Source organism: Equus asinus, chromosome 6, assembly GCF_041296235.1.
Source record: "Equus asinus isolate D_3611 breed Donkey chromosome 6, EquAss-T2T_v2, whole genome shotgun sequence".
NCBI lineage: Eukaryota > Metazoa > Chordata > Mammalia > Perissodactyla > Equidae > Equus > Equus asinus.
In genome coordinates, this window is record NC_091795.1 from 41689505 (window position 1) to 41709721 (window position 20217).

At 36.7% G+C, this 20217-nt stretch overlaps 1 protein-coding gene across 5 annotated transcripts in view; it reads left to right on the top strand.

The window, feature by feature from the left end:
- The window catches only part of EXOC6B (exocyst complex component 6B), a 578067-nt gene that overhangs the window by 411666 nt on the left and 146184 nt on the right, over positions 1 to 20217 (top strand). The gene's annotated exons all lie outside the window — the stretch shown is intronic.

Below are 20217 nucleotides of genomic sequence, written 5' to 3' on the forward strand. Positions count from 1 at the left end.
AAAGCCATTCGATATTTGTAATAACCTTTCAGACTTAGGTCAGCTTGAAGCTAACATTTGTAGGGCATGACAGTGCCTCCAATAACCATATTACCACTAAAATTTTTTCCCCATATATTGTGGAGCCACTAAGGTTCATTGATTTAGAATTTAATGTTTTATTTCTGATTGACAGTAATTTGTCTGTCAAGAAACTTTCCATGGACATTTATTTTACTTTAAAAGAAAGAATTCTATTCTGTGTCTTTTGCTATACCATCCCCCTCATTTTTTTTTCTTTAGATGCTCAGTGGTCTATAAAAAATCTTAAAGAAATGATACATAAGATTCAAGTAACTATACAGAGGCGTATAAAAGCAGCCCCAAATGACAAGATAATTAACACTTACATCTCTCTACCCAGTGGTGTATGCGTGAGCTATTTTCCCTATTGTCTGTGAGTCTTGGGAGAACTGTATAGGGCCTGAAAGAAATCAAACTCTGGACAAGACAGAATGTGAATGTACCTTCAGTGTTTGACTCTGAGGTCTGGGCTGCCACTTTCTTAGATCTCAAATACATAGAAGAACTATATGCATTACCACAAGCCTGAAATATTCAGGTAGTATAGTGTAGTCATTAAGAACATAGATTTTAGAGTCAGCTCGACCAGATGGACTCAAGTCACCACTTCCTTTTAATGTGACCATGTGTAAATTATGAACCTTTCATAGCCCCATTTATGAAATAGGAATAATAATAGTTCCTTATATTACAGGGATGGGGTCAGAATTAAATAAGGTAATGCATGAAAGGGTTTACTTCATGGCTGGCAAAACACTAAATATGCAAGAAATAGTAGCTTCTCCTGTTGTTATCATCAGCAGCAGCAGCAGCAGCAGTTAATAAATATCCAGCAACTCTCAGAAGGTCTTTTGCAGACCACTCAGACCTTTGGCTATAACTTGTGAATCAGTTAGGTTTGGAGATGCTCTTTTATTTGGTATAAGAAATTAAGTTTTGCTTCTTGGTAGTTGTCTGTCAAACTTCTGTGGTTGTCCTGAAAGGTATGATCCAGAACTGGTGATTTTCTAATTCTCAGCTTGATGCTTTTGTGAGAAATCAATCAGTTAGCTGAACTGTTTGCTAGAAATGGTAACTACTGCTTAGAGCATCATTATCTAACGGGAGTGTTGTTGCTAGGTAATTCTTACTGACAGGCTACCAAACCAAGTACCTTTAAGGTGACATTATTATAAATTTAGGAGATGTGAAGAAAATATTCCTTTCCTTTTAAAAATTGACAGTGACCTCCGAGTATTTCTGTTTTGGATGGATTTCATCTTGCATCCCCATACATTTGTGTGTCTTATATTTGGTTTTGGATATTAGAGCACCGGATCCTAGCAGAGAAACTGGATTTTAAATACTAGCAGGTCTTGATGGCCTAATACTTAACTCCCTACCAAACTTGATCAGTACTGTGTCACTCATGCACTAGGATGTTGAGTCTGTGTCTGGATGTGGAATTTCCTAAGCTTTCTCTTGGTGTATTCTAAATAAGGTGGTCTAGGTTCATATGCCATCTCAACTACTTGTTAACAGTATTAATTCAGCAATCTGTTCATTTATTCAGCAAATAGATGTGGAGCCTCTACTCTGTGCAAACAACCATACTGAAGGCTGGAGATACAGTGGGAAACCATGAATTTTAAATAGGAGAGAGACTTGATTAAATTTGTATTTTTACAAGGAACTCTGCAGTTTATCAGGAGCCTTGGAGACCAGTTATAAGGCGGCTGCAGTAATCCATGATTGAGGTGATTTGGGAGCTTCAGCATATTTCTGCATGATAATTAAAGCCATAGGAGTGAATGAATCAGCTCATCTATCGTCCCTGCGTCCATTACTGTACTGGAAATACACATCCCTCCTCTATTTGTCTCACAGTATTGTCATGAAGTCAAATGAGATGATATATATAAAATCATTTGTAAACAGCCATGGAAATTTTATTTATTACAATTATTTTTTCTTTATCCATATGATTTTATGTGTTTTTTTCTTATTTTCTTTTCCACTTCCACTGTTACATGGTTTACAATGTTAAATATTTTCAGTTTTCAGTTATCTGCTAAGGTCCCTAAACTCTTCAAAAGATTAGTATATTAAATATATCACGTAATTAAGCTAAAGCCACAGGGACATTTAGTTGCAAGGAAATGCAGTGGCAATTGCATCTTTTTAAATTTAATGTAATCCGTTATTTCCCAGGACCCATCAGTCTTTTGCACAGAAGGCCCTTGAAGGGGAAAGTAATATAATGCATTATGCCAAATTCTCTGAGTTTTTTTATGGTCAAGTTAATCTGGGCTTGGTTTACTGTTTTGGAAAGGAACAAGGACTCCAAAGCCTTCCATTTCAGCATTCTAACCATAAGTGCCCTCACTTTACAGGTCAGGAAACCAATGTGGAGAATCTGCCTAAACTCAGGATTTAAAGAAACATCTTGAGAATATATTCATGATCTCACTGAGCCTACTATGATATAAAATAGTGGCAGAACATCGTTTGTCACTTAACCTCCATAAGTCCCCACTCTAACTGAGAGATCAGCTAGCTTTCTGCATCCCTAAAGAATTAGTTTTAGCTCAAAGTCAGGATCCAGCATTCCTGAAAAGTTTGAACGTTTCCATCTCTTTGTATATATTTAGTAAAATAAGTGCCTGCAAGTCACCTTGTGGTATAGCAGGCTCTCCCCTGACTCAATTTTACTACTGGGGCTTCTGAATTAAAGAATCTTTAGAAAGTGATGTCTCTGAACCTTAAGTACCAGGCCCAAACAACTGCCAATTAGGATAACTGTACTCACTTATTTTGATTTTCTGCACTACTTGAGCCCAACTATCCTTGACTCTCCAATTCCATATAGTTAATTATCCACCTTTGGTCACTCCCCATGAGGGTCTCTCCTAGGGCTTCCTGCATTTCTTTACCAATCTCTTCCTGATGTGGGGGAGACAGAAGAGAGGAGAGCCCTCGGTACCCTGGGTGAGAAACATAAGGAAAGCGTATGTGACAGATCCACACTATCATTCTTCTGTTGTAGCCTTTGAAGTTTATATTATGCAAAGGGAGTGCTGGTCCAATAATAACTAAGCCAGTACTAAACTCCAATCTGTATCAGCCAACCAAGCAAACTGTTAAAGTGACTACTAGCTAGTACATTAAATCAAGCCTCTCCAGTGAGATGCCCTATAGTAATTAATCTGTCAATCAGGATTATGTTTAGTCGTCCTTGAATAAGTAGTGCAAAATGCCTATCCACACAGTTTTCCCTGTTTGTGCTGAGATTCCCTAGAAAACTCTTACATTTCCTTCTGAATGTAATTCTTTTCTTCCCTACTCTTCTTTTGCATATTATCCTTGAGCGCATGTTGCGTTTAGATCCTAGTCACAGGACAAGATTCAGTAAGAGATAGAGCATAGCAGAGCAGAGTGCTACTTTTCTCTGGCAAGAGGGATACAGTGAAAAGCATTCTGGAGAAGGCTGAGGGATCTAGGTTCCACAGTTTCTCTCAGCACCCTTGCATTTATCAAAGAAATATGGTGAGGTTATGAACACAGCTGGTATATCAGTCCATAACTTGAAAGATCAATTCATGCACTTGATTTTCAACTCACTCAGCTATCCAGCTGCAAACAGAGGGAGATTATTGCAGTAGTGCCTCACGAGGGTTCTGTGCTTTCTGGATTCTTGAACTGTGCATTCTAGCAAGGACCAGAGTGCCCCATTTGCGTTTTAAGTTGCCCAGTGTTAAAAGCTCTCACATGACTCATATTCTTCAATTTCTTTAAATTGATCAGTGGCAGCACAACCTAGTCCTCCAAAGCTTCGCCCTCAGTGAGAACTTGTTCCCAGGTGACTTAAGATAATACCTTAATTATGAGCTTGACTGCCACATTCCACAGACTGTTGACTTCCCATCCTGGGAAATGAAGGGAAGTCTCAATGCCCTTTTCCCTGCAATCACCTGCTAACCAATTCCAAACATTCTACTTTTTCTCTAAGTCTTTTGTTTGCCAGCTCAATCCCTAATAATCTGTCTTAATTAGAGTATGTTTATTTGCAAAGAACAAAAATCTATTCAAAGCAATTCAAGAATAAAGGAGGGCTTATTTTGAATATATGGATTTCATAGAATTCAAGGAAAAGATAAACAGTAGATCGGTTAGGTCAGGGATGCTCACTTCTGTTTTCTTAGCATCTAGCACAGTGCCTGACATATGGTACTTGCTTAATAAATATTTGTTGAAAGAATAAAAATGACTCATTTAGCAACTACCTCAGTTTCTGGATCCCTTCGGTCAGCTCTGAGGATGGGAGGAAGTATAAGTAGGAAGTAACTCAAGATGGATGTCATGTGATGTGAACAGCAAGACAACCTGAGATATACTCGGAATCCTAAGGAATATTCTCTTAGGAGGATGTACAACTGGTGAGTCAATGATTGGCAACTTTAGTACACATATCCTACCACCAACTTCTATGACTTATAAAGCCATCTTTGCCATCAACAGTCAATTCTCAATGTATCAGCTGTATAACACGTAATAATTAAAATCACGGGTGATAGACAAATTGGCCTTTGAAACCCAGATCTTCATTTAGTAGTTTGGGCATACTTAACTCTTCCTCTAAACCTCAGTTCCTCTATTTGTAAAATGAAGTTACAATGTACCTATCTCATAGATTTGTTGTGATAATTAAGTGAGTAATTAACACATAATAAAGTTCAATAATTGTTAGCTGCCATCCTCATTGTTAGTGTCACTGTCATCAACATCAGAACAGTACTGGGCTGGAAGTCAGGAAACTTGTATTAATAACCTCAGTTTTGCCACCAACTTGCCATATGGTCTTGGGAATTCATTAAACCTCTCTGAGCTTTGGGCTCCTTATTTATAAGATAAGAACATTGGGCTACATGATCTCTGAATTTCCTTTTAGTTCCAAGATAGTAAGATTTGTCATGAGAGGGAAGATTGTGTAGATATTTTTATGTCTGTGGAGAGTTGTTAAAAGAATTAAATGAGATAATGCATGTGAAATACTTTACAGATCCTGGTGCATACATGAATATTTGCAAGCATTAGTAAATATTAAATATGTTTATTATAGTTTTCATTATAGTTATGTGTGATGCCATGTTCACCAGGGAACTTAGAGTATACGGAAGCAGAAAGCAGGCTTTGAGTGATTGCCATTAGAGGGTCTTGTAGATTCAATGACCATTGGAATAGGGTCAATAATGTTTTTCTCAAAGAAACTTTCTATATAATTCTTTTAAGACAGGATTGCCTCAGAGTCTGTTTTATACCGTTTACTTTTAGATAATACTTGTTTAGGAAAAAAAATCAAGCCGTCTAGTCAAGACCTGAAGCACTATAGTATCTTGTAGAGATGTCAGAGTGGTTGTGGGTAAAATCAGAATTGCCATGATGAAACATGTTAGTTAAGCAGTCCTGAATTTCAGAAGACACTAATAAGTATGAATACATTTCTTTTGGAAACTTGGTTATCAGGACGTGAATACTGATAGAAATAAATTTAAAGAAGAGAAATTGGCTCTTTATAAAATTAAACAAATCTTGGAAATTTTAAATCATCGGGGCAAATGGTGCTATTTCATACTAACAGATTCTTGTGAAAAGTTTTTAATTTACTTCCTTTCCAATTAAAATATATTTTTTATACTTTATCCAAAGGACACTTTTCAAATTGTATCTTAAGTATTTGGTACCTCTTCAAGTCTTAAAAAGAGAGCTGTCCTAAGAATGTAAGATTTGAAGAGAGACACATGGAAAAAGTTTGAACCTAGTAAACTTTTAAAGCTGATCTCCCTAGGGTATATGAGAACAACAGATTCCTCTGTTGTTAGAGGATATATAGTGCTTGAAGATGCAAATTTACTATTATTAGACTACTGAAGGACATTTTGTGTGTTTCAGTATCATTAATTTCAGATCCTTTGGCTTCTATCCTCAACCTCATCTTTCTGAATATAATTTTAAAACAAGCTTTCCTTTTCTGCCCTCTTCCATCTGAGAAACATTAAGGTAAGAAGATGGATGATAGACTTTGAGTTTGTATGCAGAAAAATAAACTTATTTCCTATAATTTGCAGTGCTCTGCACATGTGAAAATCTAAGGATAATTAGTTGTTATTGCTTTAATATGATAGAGACAATAACTTGTTCCATGAGACAAGCTCCATGGCTAATGAATTTTATCTTTTGGTTGATTGACTGGTTAATGGAATCAGAAAAATATTTTATGTCTCTTCTTTACAATAATGCTTTCATTCTCTCCTGGAAATATATAAGGATTTGGGTAGCCAGTCTTTGTTAGAGCACATCCTTCTTTATTCATTTTATCATTTATTTTCCTCTTTTCTCTGTTTTGTTGTATATTCTTGTTTCTAATTTTCTTTTTGATTCAATATTTGCAGTGAAACTTACAGATTTACAAGGGAAAATCACTGTTAGCAATTGTATATATATATGCGCACAGTAATCATCAGTTCTTTCATTCTCTGCGTTCCTTGTTTTCTCTGTAAGACCTGCAACACTGTAGATATTCTATATAAGAAATCAGATTTAAAACTGAAGTGCAGTGGGAATTTGTAGGATGAAAATAGAAACCATAGTCTCATATCATATTCTCAGGCGCACCGCTCTCAATCAGCCTATACAAAAGCTTCTTTAGAAATTTACAGATCATTTGGCTTTGTCTCTCGCCCACTTCCCAGGCCTTTACTAGTTCTCTTTACAAGCAGGATTGAGCTTGAATTCTTAGGTCTAAAATGGTGTGAGAAAAGCACAAACTGCAAAAGCAGTACAAAAGCCCTGCTGTGTTTGCTGTTGTCCTCCCATGCCTAGAAGGTTTGTCATAGTAGGTGCCGCACTATTATGATGTGTCTTTCTTGGCTGTGGGGAACCCAAATAGAAGGCTTCCCTGCCATTAAAATGGCCATGTCGCTTCTCTTTGACTGTGGATGATGGACCCTGTACCCTCTGGAAGGGCTTTTCTCAGACATGGGTCAGTGAGTAGTGCCCACTCAGCAGTTATTTTGGTTTATGGGCTGAAGTTTCTTGAATTCCAGGAGATAAGGCAGTCATTGTCTCCCTGGGCCCATTGCCAGACACCTGGTCATTTGATAGTAGTTGCTGCCAACCTGAGCGGTGAGGGTAGGCAACCTGCTCTTGCTCACCATGGCCTAAGATGCCATCCCTGTCAAGCAAATGGAGATGGATCATGCTGCTCTAACCTTGTTATGCATCACTGTCAAGCCCTGCTATGGGCCTCCAGAGGCTGGCCAACTCAGACAAAGTACTTTTTTCTGGTAGCAAGTGTTAGCTTGGATTGTTTGTGGGGCATATTAGTGATGAGGGAGTCAAAGGACCTGCTACATGAAGGATCGTAATTCCCAGTTAAGCTTCCTTTTCTGTGGTGAACTCTTCTAATACCCTAAATTCTGTCTGGATGTTTGGTAAATGTGGTGCTTATCCCATCTGTAAATAAGAACAGTGTCAGATTGCTCTTTGAAATTATTTAGATTTTTTTCCTTGGTTTTATTTCAAGGGATATTTTGGGTGGTGGGGATAGTGGCTGGAGATTTAACTTAAACAGCTGGTAGTTTCCAAAGGGCTATTTTCTTGCCATGTGGTTTTGAAAAGGAGAGGACCAACTTTTTTTTTTAAGTATTGTTCCAAACTTGGTGCTCCTTCCCTCTTTCTCTACATTTTCTATTTTAGCTGTTTCAGGTTTCATTCCTTATTTTTTTCTCAACTTTGAGAACTTATACACTTTGGAAGATTCAGGGACCACAAAGATTAAGAAATGCCATTTCAAAGAAGAAAAAGTCAAAAATATATTGTCTTATTGCTTCTTTGCTGTCGGTTGACTCTGGTTCCAGACTTGGTAAAACAGGTTTTCTTATAGTTAAAGGGTATATTGTAGTGATTTCTTAATCTCCAAAGCCTTTTCACTGTTTCTTTATTGGAAACTTTAAAAACCAATTATTTTAAAATTTTCTTCAACCCTCATAATTTGCTTGAAAACACCCAGAAGCATTTTCACGGAGAAATGAGCCAGTAGAAACAACAGCTCATCTTAATCATTTCAGACCTTAGACCTTACTATTAGCTCCAGAGCAATATATGACCATGTCTTTCTGCTCTATCAACTAGGTACAACATCACCTGAAAATTATTTTATTTCTTTAACACTGCCACCTCGTTCCATCAAGCCATTTCTACCTCTCTTTTACTCACGTAGGCCAAAATCCTAATATTTGTAATAAGCCAAAATCTCCCAAGAATATCTGATATATTCACTGTTCTTGTGTGTCTCCAAGTGTTTGCACTGGGGCATCTTATCCATTTCGTATTTTCTTTGGCCCTCACTTCATTTCTTTGAGGCTGAGGCTGGTAAACTATTTTAATTGGGCCATTTTATAGGGTGTAAACCAGGAAATCATATTAAATACCATGTCTATTTAAAAATTATTTTAATTGTTAAAAATTGACAGACTTCTACTCAGGTCTGCAAGAAGTGTCCGTAACATTCTAATCCATCATACTGCCTTTAGGTGGAACAATACCTTTTACATCTCAAAAAATTGATGAAAGTCCTAATTTTTATAAGACATTTTAAAAGAAAAAATTTCATGCCTTTTCATCATTACGTGCTCTAGCATTTCAGCATTTAACACATTCTGATTTGCTCTCTACTGTTTTCATGAAACCATCTATCTAGTCTACTTTTAGCATGACAAATTTAAAAAATTTATCCTTTCTCTCTACTTCTGTTTTACCTATTTGTGTGTGTGTGTATGTGTGTGTGTACATGAGAGAGAGAGAGAGGGGGAGAGGGAAACAAACCCAAAAGTCCCCTTAGCATTTGCAATTTCATATTTCTAAGATTGGAATTTGGAAAATGTGAGGAAAATATCATTGCCAACACTTCCCTTTAGAAAAGCTGATGTTTCCGGACACTGGTGGATCCATGTATAGAATTTTTTAAGTCTTGCCTATAATGTTCTGTAATCGTGGTTGATCTATATTTGACTTCTGTTTTCCACTCCATTCCTGGGAGGAGGAGGTATATGGTAGGGTCCCTGGAGGGGTAATGTACCCATGGATAGGTGAATTGAGGCCTGTGTCTTTGTTTTTGTCTGATCACTAGGTAGCTGTGAACTTGGATAACACACTTAATTTCTTTCAAAATCTTTTTACTCATTTGTTTTGTGTGAGTGGTTTGGCCTAAGATATCCAGTTGGACTACATGGCTAGGAATTAGCCATTCAAGTGGGATGAGGTGGGTTGGAAGGGGTATTCTGACAAAGGCTGGTATTTGTATCAATTCTTGGAGAAAATAAAGAACATGGCCTATTAGGGAACTAGAACTAGTTTGTTATGACTCGAAAACAGGCTGAAATGAACTGGGGTAGCCAAAAGGAAATAATGGAAATATAATCATTGTTACATCTTGAAAGACTTATAAGGAAGTATATACTTTATTCTAAGTACAAGGGAACTATTTATATGTTTCAAGCATGAGTGATGTGATCTTTATGCTTTAGAAAAGTCTCTGTGAAAAAAGTATGAAAAAACTGAAAAAAGTGTGAAAAAACGAGAAGGGCAAGACTAGATAGAGAAACTAGTTAGGAGTACAGTTGCCAGATAGAAAACAGGATATTCAGTTAAATTTGAATTTCAGGGGAAAAAGTTGAGTTTCACATAAACAACAAATAATTTTTTAGTATAAGCGTGTCCCAAATTCTGTATGGTACATGCAAATGTCATTTAATATAAGGACTGAAAAAGTGTTGCTTTGGTAAGAAGGAAACCAAAGCAGATTATAGGGAGAGTACTTTTAGTGGAAGTAGGATGGTAGAAATCAGATTGCAGCGAGTTGAGGAATGAATGGAAAATAAAGAAGTTGAATCAGTGCCTGTAAACACTTCTTTCAGAAATTGATTTTGAAAGAGAAGAAAGAAGGGCTTGTTTATTTCACTGCTTCTGAGAATTTCAGTGGTTGTTTTTCTTTATGTTGCCATTGTTAAGCCTCATGATGTGGGACTGTCTAATTGCAAATAACACCACACATTTTATATAATGTAATCAAGAATAAAAGAAAAATAATTCTTCCTTTATTTTCTTTGTAGGTATCAGTAAATTTTGCCTTTATTTCTTTCCCTTCTTTCTGTCATTCTCTGCCCTTCCTTTCTGAGTGATGTGCCTTTCTGGAGAAATTCAAGTCTTCTCTTGTTTTCACCAAACCCCAGCAGACTGCTTGAGGCTCCTGCCCTTTGACTCACTGGAATCTCTTTGTCAGCTGTTCGCCTTGTCAATGGATGGAAACAAGGTGTAGGGTAAGCGCCTGCCCAGGCAATTAACCAGGGAAAAGAGTGAGGTTCTCTACTGGCCCCTAGAAAAGCATTTTTGAGGGCTTTTCAATAAGGATCATTTTAAAGACAGGAGTGCTTTGAATACTTGAGATGCTCGTATATCTCCTATACCTCCGAGCACTTAAGATATTTCTTTAAAAGCACCAGTTTGTCATGGAAAGAAGTCACTTACAAACCTTAAGAAACAATTATTTTCATTTCCTTTTCCTCCAATTAACCTAAATTCTCTGTAAATACTGTCTCCCCCTCACTTAGCAGTGCCTGGGAGTTAAAATGCCTGATACTTCCTCTGGAGCTCCTGTTGTGTCTAAAGTCAATTCCTTGACCCCATACCTAATAACTACTAGCTTAAGGTCTCTGGTTTCACTGGCAGAGATTTTCTTCTTCTCCTTATTTTGTTTTTGTTTATTTATTTGTTTTAGGGGAAAAAAAGAAAAGGGAAAACACACCCCAAACTGAACTCTTAGTGGCAAAGTTTATTTTCTCTAGGAAGATGGATCCTAAGTTTAGATCTTGACCTCTGAAAATAAATTCATTAGCCTGTGTAACTAGAATGGCAGACCAGTAGTTATGTTGATATTGATCTAATGCAAACATTTAACATGGATGTAGATCATTGTTTTAATATTTAACATTAAAATTCCATTATGGGGGAAAAAATTCCAAAGAAACAAAGCTAGAAAATACAGAAAATGTATTCTAGATTCTCTGGGCAAGATATGCAGAGATTTTTTCTTTGCCGTATTGAAAATGATCTCTAATAATGAAGATTTGTTTTTAATATCTTTAAATTTTTGATTCATTGAAGAAGTGACCATATAGGGAAAAAAATACATATTATTTTATTATATCCAATTCCAGTAATTTACACATTAATTATGGTAGGACATGTATGGCTATAACCTAGATATTACAATAGATCCAATATCAAGTTATATTGCACATGATCTGTATTGGACCTTGTGTTCCAACAGCAATTCTGACACCAGTTGAGTATCCCATAATTTAATCCAATTCTAACACTAACTACCCAAAGTTAATGCAGACTCCACAAGTTAAGGGGTCAGTCTCACAAGACTGCCCCTCTTCAGATATCAGTCACAAGTCTCTGGTGCCCTCAAGCCACTCCCATATCTTCCTAGCTGACTACAGATTCGGGGTTCCCCACACCCCCCTTAGGTTCAGCCAAGTGGAAGAGATGCATAGGGCAGGATCCTGGGGAGGAGGGGGGCAGGACAGAGTTTCCATGTCTTTTTCTCATGAAATCCAGGTATGTGAACGTCCCAGCACATCAATGTGTTCATCAATCAGGAAGATCCGCTGAACTTCAGTATCCAGAATTTTTATATAGGATTTCAATACATAGGCATGATCAATTAAATAACTGGCCACATGATTGAAATCAATCTCCAGCCCCTTTCCCTCCCTGGGGATTGGGGATGGGGCTGAAAGTTCTAACCTTTTAATCATGGGCTTGGTCTTTCTGCCTTGTTCAGCACCTCCCTTAAAACTATCTAAGGGCCCACGGGAGTCACTTTGTTAGCATAAACTTAGGTATGGTCAAAAGGAGCTCATTATGAATAACAAAGACAGTCCTGTTGCTCAGGAACTTTCAAGAGTATTTGAAACTCTATGCCAAAGACCAGATATATTCTTTATTATATCACGCTCCTCAAGAGTATATTTGATTCACTCCCATAGCTTTAAGCAAGTGAAGTATTATTACGTTTATTATACTGCAGAGACATCTGGCACTAAGAACTTACATGATTGGCCCAAAGTCACGTAAGTAAATTCTAGAAAGGGTTGGAATCCCAGTTACCTTAGCTAATGATATGTCCATTTTCTGTAGATGTCAACTTAGACTATGAGATTCAGTTTTCCTAGAAAATTGTGAGGACTTCCATGAAATGTATACCAAAGAGACATTATCTACTCACAGTTTGGAAAGAATTATATTGACTTTTTAGAAATCTAGCTCTTTTAACTTGGGAAACATCCGTGTGGGATCTGCTTTAATCATTTCTCTGACTTGCAGCATTTTTCAGTGTAGTGTGACATACCTCCACCCTTTGCAAGAGTCCTCATAGTGAGTCTCAATACTTTTTTCTTGTAATGAGTCAGCATTTATTTTATATTGTCCGCTTATAAACATCTTGCAGTTATAGATCAGGATTGTTACTGTCATCGTTGGCTGGAGAAACTGAGAGGCAAAGAACTTTGTCCAGGAGCTTAGATGCCAATCAACTACCATCACTTAAAAAATGTCTGCCCTGCTACTTTCCAGAAATGATTTGAGACCACTTTTAACAGGTTAAGTTGAGATAAGAAATAAAGAAAAACAAATAGATTAGATATAAGAAAGAGAAAATGGGATGAAGAGAAGAAAGATAAGAATACTAGCATAAGGATTAATAGAGAGGCAATATAAAAATTTACTGACAGGCATGGTGAACAGTATACAAAGTATATAGCTCTCTCAGAGGGTGGCATATTTTTAAAATATGGGCCAAATAGAAGCCATTGAGTAATATGACAGACATTTGCTTCAATCCTAATTTCATAGCCCATGTAAAAATAGAATTCATATCCTATGAATTTGGGGAGTGCTCTTTCGTTATCATTTCAAAATCTGAAATCATTCTTTGCACATTTCATTTTAATTTATATTCACTACAATCAGCATCATCTAAAGCTGTGCTGTCCAGTAATATAGTCACCAGCCACAAGTGGCTATTTGAGCATTTGAAATGCAGCTAGTCAGAAATGAGATGTGCTATAAATGCAAAATACATACTGGATTTTGAAAAAAAATGTATGAATAATTTTTAAATTATTAATTTCTTGTTGAAATTAAAATATTTTAGATATGTTGAGTCAAGATATATTATTATTAATATTAAAATTAATTTTTCTTGTTTCCTTTTTGAAGGTGTCTACTGGGAATTCTAAAATTCCACATGTGGCTCGCATTTCTATTTGGACAGTGCTTTTCTAGAGAATTGATTTTCACTGTTATATTAAATGCCCTACGGAATCCTTCTCAATGTAAAATTTCAGATAGCCATAGCTTTGTGTGTATGTTCATACAACAGACTAATCAGTGCTGAACAAACACATGGATAAAATTAAGTCCTTAAAAGCCTAGTAAAAATATCAAGGATATAAAGTTACTGCTTCAGAACACCAGCCTTTCTCATCTCTCAGGAAACCCACCCCTTTCATGGCAGGTCCTCAGCTTTCCCAGAGATTATGCATATAAGCGATGCTGATTGCTAATTGGGAGAGGCTTCTTTTGACTATAGTTCTAAAAGATCTATTATGAAATTGGCCCTTATTTTGCAAAATTGTGAAGCATTTGGGAACTTTGGAGAAAAATTATGACTTTACACAGATCTATATGTTTTTCTGATTTTATTGTTCCCTAAATAAATGGAAAAGAATATTTAATATGTATATAAAGGAGCTCGCAAAGTGAATATTTGTTTTTAGACATTCTAGGTGGGGGATGCATATTGAAATAATAGAAGGACAGACTTAGAGGGATTAAGTTCTACCTAGTTCACTGCCTTAACCATTTTGGCCTTAATTTTTTCATCTGCAAAAATCCTCAGTAGTTAGGGATGCTCCTTTCAGCTTTAGGATTCTAGGTTGTAGACGCAAGTCCTAGGACATCTTTTGCTGTTTTGTTGGAATTCTTTTTCTGTGGAATACCAAAGGTGAGTGTAATGCTATATGGCATGACATTGTTCTGCCTGCCACTTGTTATGGTCTTGACTTTCCTTAACCTTTCTTTCTCTGCAGAGAATCACACAATGCAAAAGTCACTCTGTTTGACTTAGTGAGCCAAAGTATTCTTATCCATCATTTAGAATATTATTTCTTTAGACGAAGAACAGCACTTTAGTTCTGTGAAGGCACCCAGTGCTTCCTGGACTCCATGAAACCATAGGAACTTATATCATCTCCTTTTTTTTTTTTTTTTTTTAAGGAAGATTAGCCCTGAGTTAACTGCTGCCAATCCTCCTCTTTTCACTGAGGAAGACTGGCCCTGAGCTAACATCCATGCCCATCTTCCTCTACTTTATACCTGGGACGCCTGCCACAGCATGGCTTGCCAAGCAGTACCATGTCCGCACCCGGGGTCCGAACCAGCGAACCCCGGGCCGCCAAGAAGCAGAACATGCGAACTTACCACTGCACCACCGGGCCGGCCCAATCATCTCCTTCTTTTACATCTTGAACAGAATTGTTTTCTACTTTACTTTGCTAGATTCAACCAACTAATTTCATTGAACTGTTTATTGATTCTTCTTATATGTTAGGCAAGACGTAGAAATGAGCTTCCCCAATTTTCTAGGTTTATTCCTCATAAGACAGCTTCTGTCCCCAGGTGAATGTGTGCTGTCATTGACACCAGTCGCTGCAAGTGCCTGGGCCCTCATTTCTTCTCAGAGGTACAGTATAAGGGACAGCCGATGGAGATTGATTGGCCTGTTTACTTAGCAGCAGCATGAAAGTTCCTTTATGCTTGTGGCTATTTCCTAGCTGATAGGGGATTAATTCCTTGTTAATTAAAAGGCCATGTCTAGCTGTCCTAGTTTTCAATTGTCTTTCAGAGCAAAAGGAGCTTGCAGAATTGAACTTGGAGAATTAAACTTTAAAAACAATTTATAAATCTGTTTGGAGTACCAATTTGGCATTTGCTATCAGACTTTATCAGTTTTAATCAGATTTCTCTCGCAGAAACTTTGAGGATACGTTAGTTATCCTGTACTTTCCTCTGCCCTTCTTGAAGTGGGGGATGTAGTGAGTTATTTATTTGAAATATATAAAAGCAAAGAATAATTTATATCAGAGTTATACCCTGGATAATTAAAGGTGGCTATTTTTTAGGATCATGTATCCATACAAGCACACTTATACAAGTATAGTCGGTTGAATCTCCAAGGAGCTTTTCCCTCTCACCCACCCTCACCCTTTTCTGTCTCCTTAAAATCTCTCTCCATATTACTTACTTCATTATGTTCGGGCCCACCTTTCTCTGACCAGCAGGACCTTGAGTAGATTCCCTGTGGAGTCCATCAGCTCTTCTCTGTAATTAGCTTCGTGGAGCTGCTGTGCAGTGATGCAAGAAGGCTTTAGCTTCCCCAGAGCCGCGCTTCACAGTCTAGCACACTCCTTATCTGTTGCTCCAGGGAGCCAGATACCAGGAAACCATTGTGTTAATACAGCAACAGCAGCTCTTATTTTTTCAATCCCACAAAAACCACATGTGACCTGACATGATCTTAAGATATAAACAAGTACCCAACATACTTTTGGCCCCAGGGTGCTGAGTTTTCTTTCTCACCTGGCATTTTGGCCAAACCAAACCTCTAATCCATTCAATGAGGGCTGGTAATGCTATATTGTCCATTGTCTGACCTGGAAGTTCCCTGGGAGCAATAGTGTACAATGTTAACTGTTTTGTATACTGCCTTTTCATCTTCCTCTTATTTGAAGAAATTATGCTTTCCTCCAACAATTGCTATTTTACCTACTTGTCAGATATTGTACTAGCTTTTGTGAAATAAATTTTACCTTGTCGCTTATTTTCCTTTGAAAATTATTCTTGAGCAATGGACAATTTGCAAAGATTCAGAAGAATTAGTTTTATATTCTGTTTCCCACAACTTGCTTTTGATAACCTCCCAAATGTCCTGTCTAGATATACAGATTATAGACTAAGGCAGTCATTTTGACTTCTCAAAGCCCCTTCTAACTCTTGACTCTCCCTTTTTATTCTAATTAGGATTCTATACTTTTTATAAAATGTATATTTTGTTTTCTAAAGCCAAATGTGAATGTGCCAGATAATTTTAAAGCTTATTTAAAAAAATTTATTTCCTTTCTCCTCTAAGTAACAGTTAATTTTAAGATCAGCCTTCAAGAAGTCTAGAAAGCATTTTGGAAATAGTGGAATCCCTCGTTTTTCTCCTTTGGTAATTTCATTTCATATTATAATGTGAAGATTGTTAGAGTGTAAACCTACAGATATTTTTGAGAAATTAATATTGTTTTTAAAAATGATTGCCATACCTCATAGATGTATGTATGAGAATGTGAGGGAATGTTGGATATTTGGTAAGTAAAGTAAATTTTTTTAGTGATTTTCTTTTCCCACTTGTATCTTCAATTAACAATATGCCTTCTTTACTGTAACTTTGTACACCTCCTTTTAATTTTTTTAATGAAAATATTTCCTTCATTAAAAGATGTTTCACATTTGCAAATTGGATCTTGGAGTCAGGTCTTGATAACAGCTTCAACTCTGAGAGTCCATACCACTATTGGACAAGGGCAGGGGAGAGCTGCTGGGGAGAACCAGGCTCTCTGAAGGATGGGTTGGTGCTGGTCAGGGCCTCGACTAACCTGAACAAGTTTTCTGAGAGGAAGCTTTCTTGCCAGCTTCTCTGGAAGCTTGACTCAGTTCCCAAGTAACATGAGATGGTCAAAGGTGGGATTTGGTTCTGTGTTAGATGGAGCAGGCACCTTGATATTCTTGCTGATAGAGAGGACACACCACACAACTCCAGCCTCTGGAAACTTTTGTGCTGGCTTAGGCCGCTTAGAGACTGAAAACCTACTACAGATCTTGGAATCCAGAGAGAAGGCCGGAAAGAGACTTGTCCATTGTGCCTCATATATTCATTGGTTCCAGTTGGCCACTAGTGCATACATGTACTCCCTTTTATAGTGTCAAAAGAAGGAAGGCTTCTATTTGTGACTCTAAAGAGAAGCTTCTTGTGTGTGCATATAATCAGTTTGTGTATGCATCAGCATGTTACAGCAGACTGGGGGCTTCTTGCCCCCTCCCATGTGAGTTTTCCTCCTCTCTTTCTGTCAAGCAGAATCTGGGAATTTGGTTGTGCAAATCAAATCCCAGTTGCTTGTAATGCTAAGTCTTGAACAAGTTTTATCCTTGTCACTAGAGAAAGTACTACTAAATTAACACCACTAGGTAATTTTGGGGTGTTTGTATGTATGTTCTTCTGTTTCCTTTTCTCTGATTGTAAGTGGTCCATACTGATTTTAAAAGTTTATAAATATAAATAAGAATAAAACCCTCCTGTAATCTTCCTCTCTGTAACAGGTTCGGTTAACATTATGAAATGAATGCTTACAGTCCTGTTTTCTATGCATATTATATTTTATATAGTTGAAATCAGACTATATGTAAATTTTCTTTTTTTTTTGAATAGTCACATTTTCTTATGCTATTAACATTTTTCGTATAGCTAAAACATGGATTCTAGGAGAATAATCATGTTTTTAAGGGTGTATTGAGTCACAAAATTACAGGAGATCTATTTTAGGCATTTATTGAATTTTTAAAATAATACCAATGAAAATTACTGTACTATAGCTAATATACTAGTATTAGTCATAGCAGCTTCCTTTAAGTGAAGAACTTAAATATTTGCCTATAAAAAATTTGCAGTGCTAACTCACTAACTCATCACTGAATGGTAGCTGAATTTCTTCTAAGGTTTTATCCTGGATGTAGAACAGTGTTTCTTAACATTTGTTTCGTCTCCAGCCCTCTGAGAATTCAGTGAAAGCTATGAAACTTCTTCCCAGAGAAATGCATATTCACACAAAAAACTAATTGTAATGATAATCAATTATGATATGCCAGGCACTCTGCCAACTGCTTTACGTCTGTTATTTCATTTAATCCTCATAGCAGCGCTGTAAGGAAGGCACTATTATCCTCATTTTTGAGATAAGGACATTGAAGCATTAGAGATTTGGTAATTTGCCCACACCCATAGAGCTAGTAAATGGGGTTCAGACTCTGATTTTTATGACCCCAAAGCCCATCCCCTCAATCTTGGTGTACCTAGTTTTAGAGAGCTTATAAATTTCCTAAAGCCTACTTATCGATACTCATGTTAAGGACACCTTACCTTTTGCAATTCAGAGATTTTCACTGGCAGTGAAGAGTATGTATGATTAATGAATCTTGCTGTTTTTGTAACTTATTTAATTAATATATAAGTATTTGTTGAACATCTACTATTCTAAATACTTGTTAGATTCTGTGATATGGCCCTTATCCCTAAGGAGTTTACTATCTGCATGGGGAGACAAGAGTTATATACATAAAACAATGAGAAAAAGTACAAATATAAAGTTGAATATACAGTGATTAGACATTTCCATAAGCTATACAAGAAAATTAATCTCTTTACTTTGCCATACCTTGATGCAATTGTCATTCTTTGATTCTTCAATTTATAAGGGGAAAATCAAATCTAAAAGGCCACCATGTCCTCTGGGAACCTGGAAGATTCACTGTGTCATAAAAATGAGGTCTATAAAGTGAGACTCTGAGAACTAAATATATATCACATCCAGATTCCTGAGTGGTTTCATCAGCATCATCTGTTAGCCCCAGGGAGCATGCCCAATAAGAAGACTGAAGAATGTGTAGCCAGCTCTCAAGCATTCAAACCATGGATCACAGGGCAATTCTGTTAAGTTGAACGTGTAGCGTAGCAGAACACCTTGGTAGTTGCTGCATTTTGACTCAAGTAGGGTTCCTGCTGACAGAGAGAACTTCAGTACTTCAGATGATGCAGCCTAGCCTTGAGTCATGCAGGAGCAATAATCTACTAACTTTAGAGGAAACGATCAGGCGTGGGAAGCTTATTTAAACTGACCACCTGACAATCAAGTCTGTCAAAAAGAGTGGCTGTGGCTATAATTCAAAGAACTGCTTTCTACAGGAGCATAGTATGGGAAAGTTGTACATCTGACTTGAGCAGCTGCTGTATACAAGGTTATCACAGATAATGGCTATTGTAAGATATGAAAGATGAATTATGTCAAGCGTTCTACTAACATGACCCTCATCAAGTATTTTTACAGTTTTCGAATTTTACTCTTTTAAAACTTTAATCATTTGAGCTTTACATATGATAGAAGTCATTTATAAATGGCATTAGAATTTTCATTTCAAAGCATATGGAAACTTAGTGCTGCTAATCTTGCTATATAGTTTATCTCCTTCCATTTATGAGTCATTTTTATTTGAAATGTCTAAAGAGAATATTTTGTATACAGTTGTGTAATAAATTTGTGCTGTATTTTAAAAAGTTTAATAAATTGTTTTAAATTTCGTTTCACATAATGTTTCCATAATCCCTGCAACTTCACTTGTTAGCATTAATTTTTAAAGTGGGGCAAGGATGTTATGAAGACCTATTATGTCTAAGAAGCCCCTAGATGGAAAATATTTCTAAAGAACAGAAATTCCTATCATTGTTCACAAATCATCATTTGAATCTATCCAGCTACTAGTTTTTGTAAGTAGTTTTCTAGACATATATGCAAATATCTTGATGAATTTTATTTAATTTCGAAAGAAAAATATACCAACTCTTTATAATTTTTTAAATTCATTCCTAGAGAGAAATATAATTGAAAGGAAAACATTCCTTTTCATATTTGCATTGAGAAGAGACTCTAGTTGTTTTTGAGGTAAATAGATTGACGTTAAATGTCTATCACACTTTGGCTTCACAGAGAGAATTCAAGACATAATAACTGTCCAACTTTTGAATTTGCTGTGTGTGTGTATAGGGGGCTTAAACAAGACCTTGTGGTTTCATAATAAGCAGGGCTTAGGGACAGTAAAACTTGACATTCTTAAGTGTTAGTACTAATTGTCCCTATAGCCCTATGCAGTTGTCTTCTTGTTAACGATGTAGAAGCC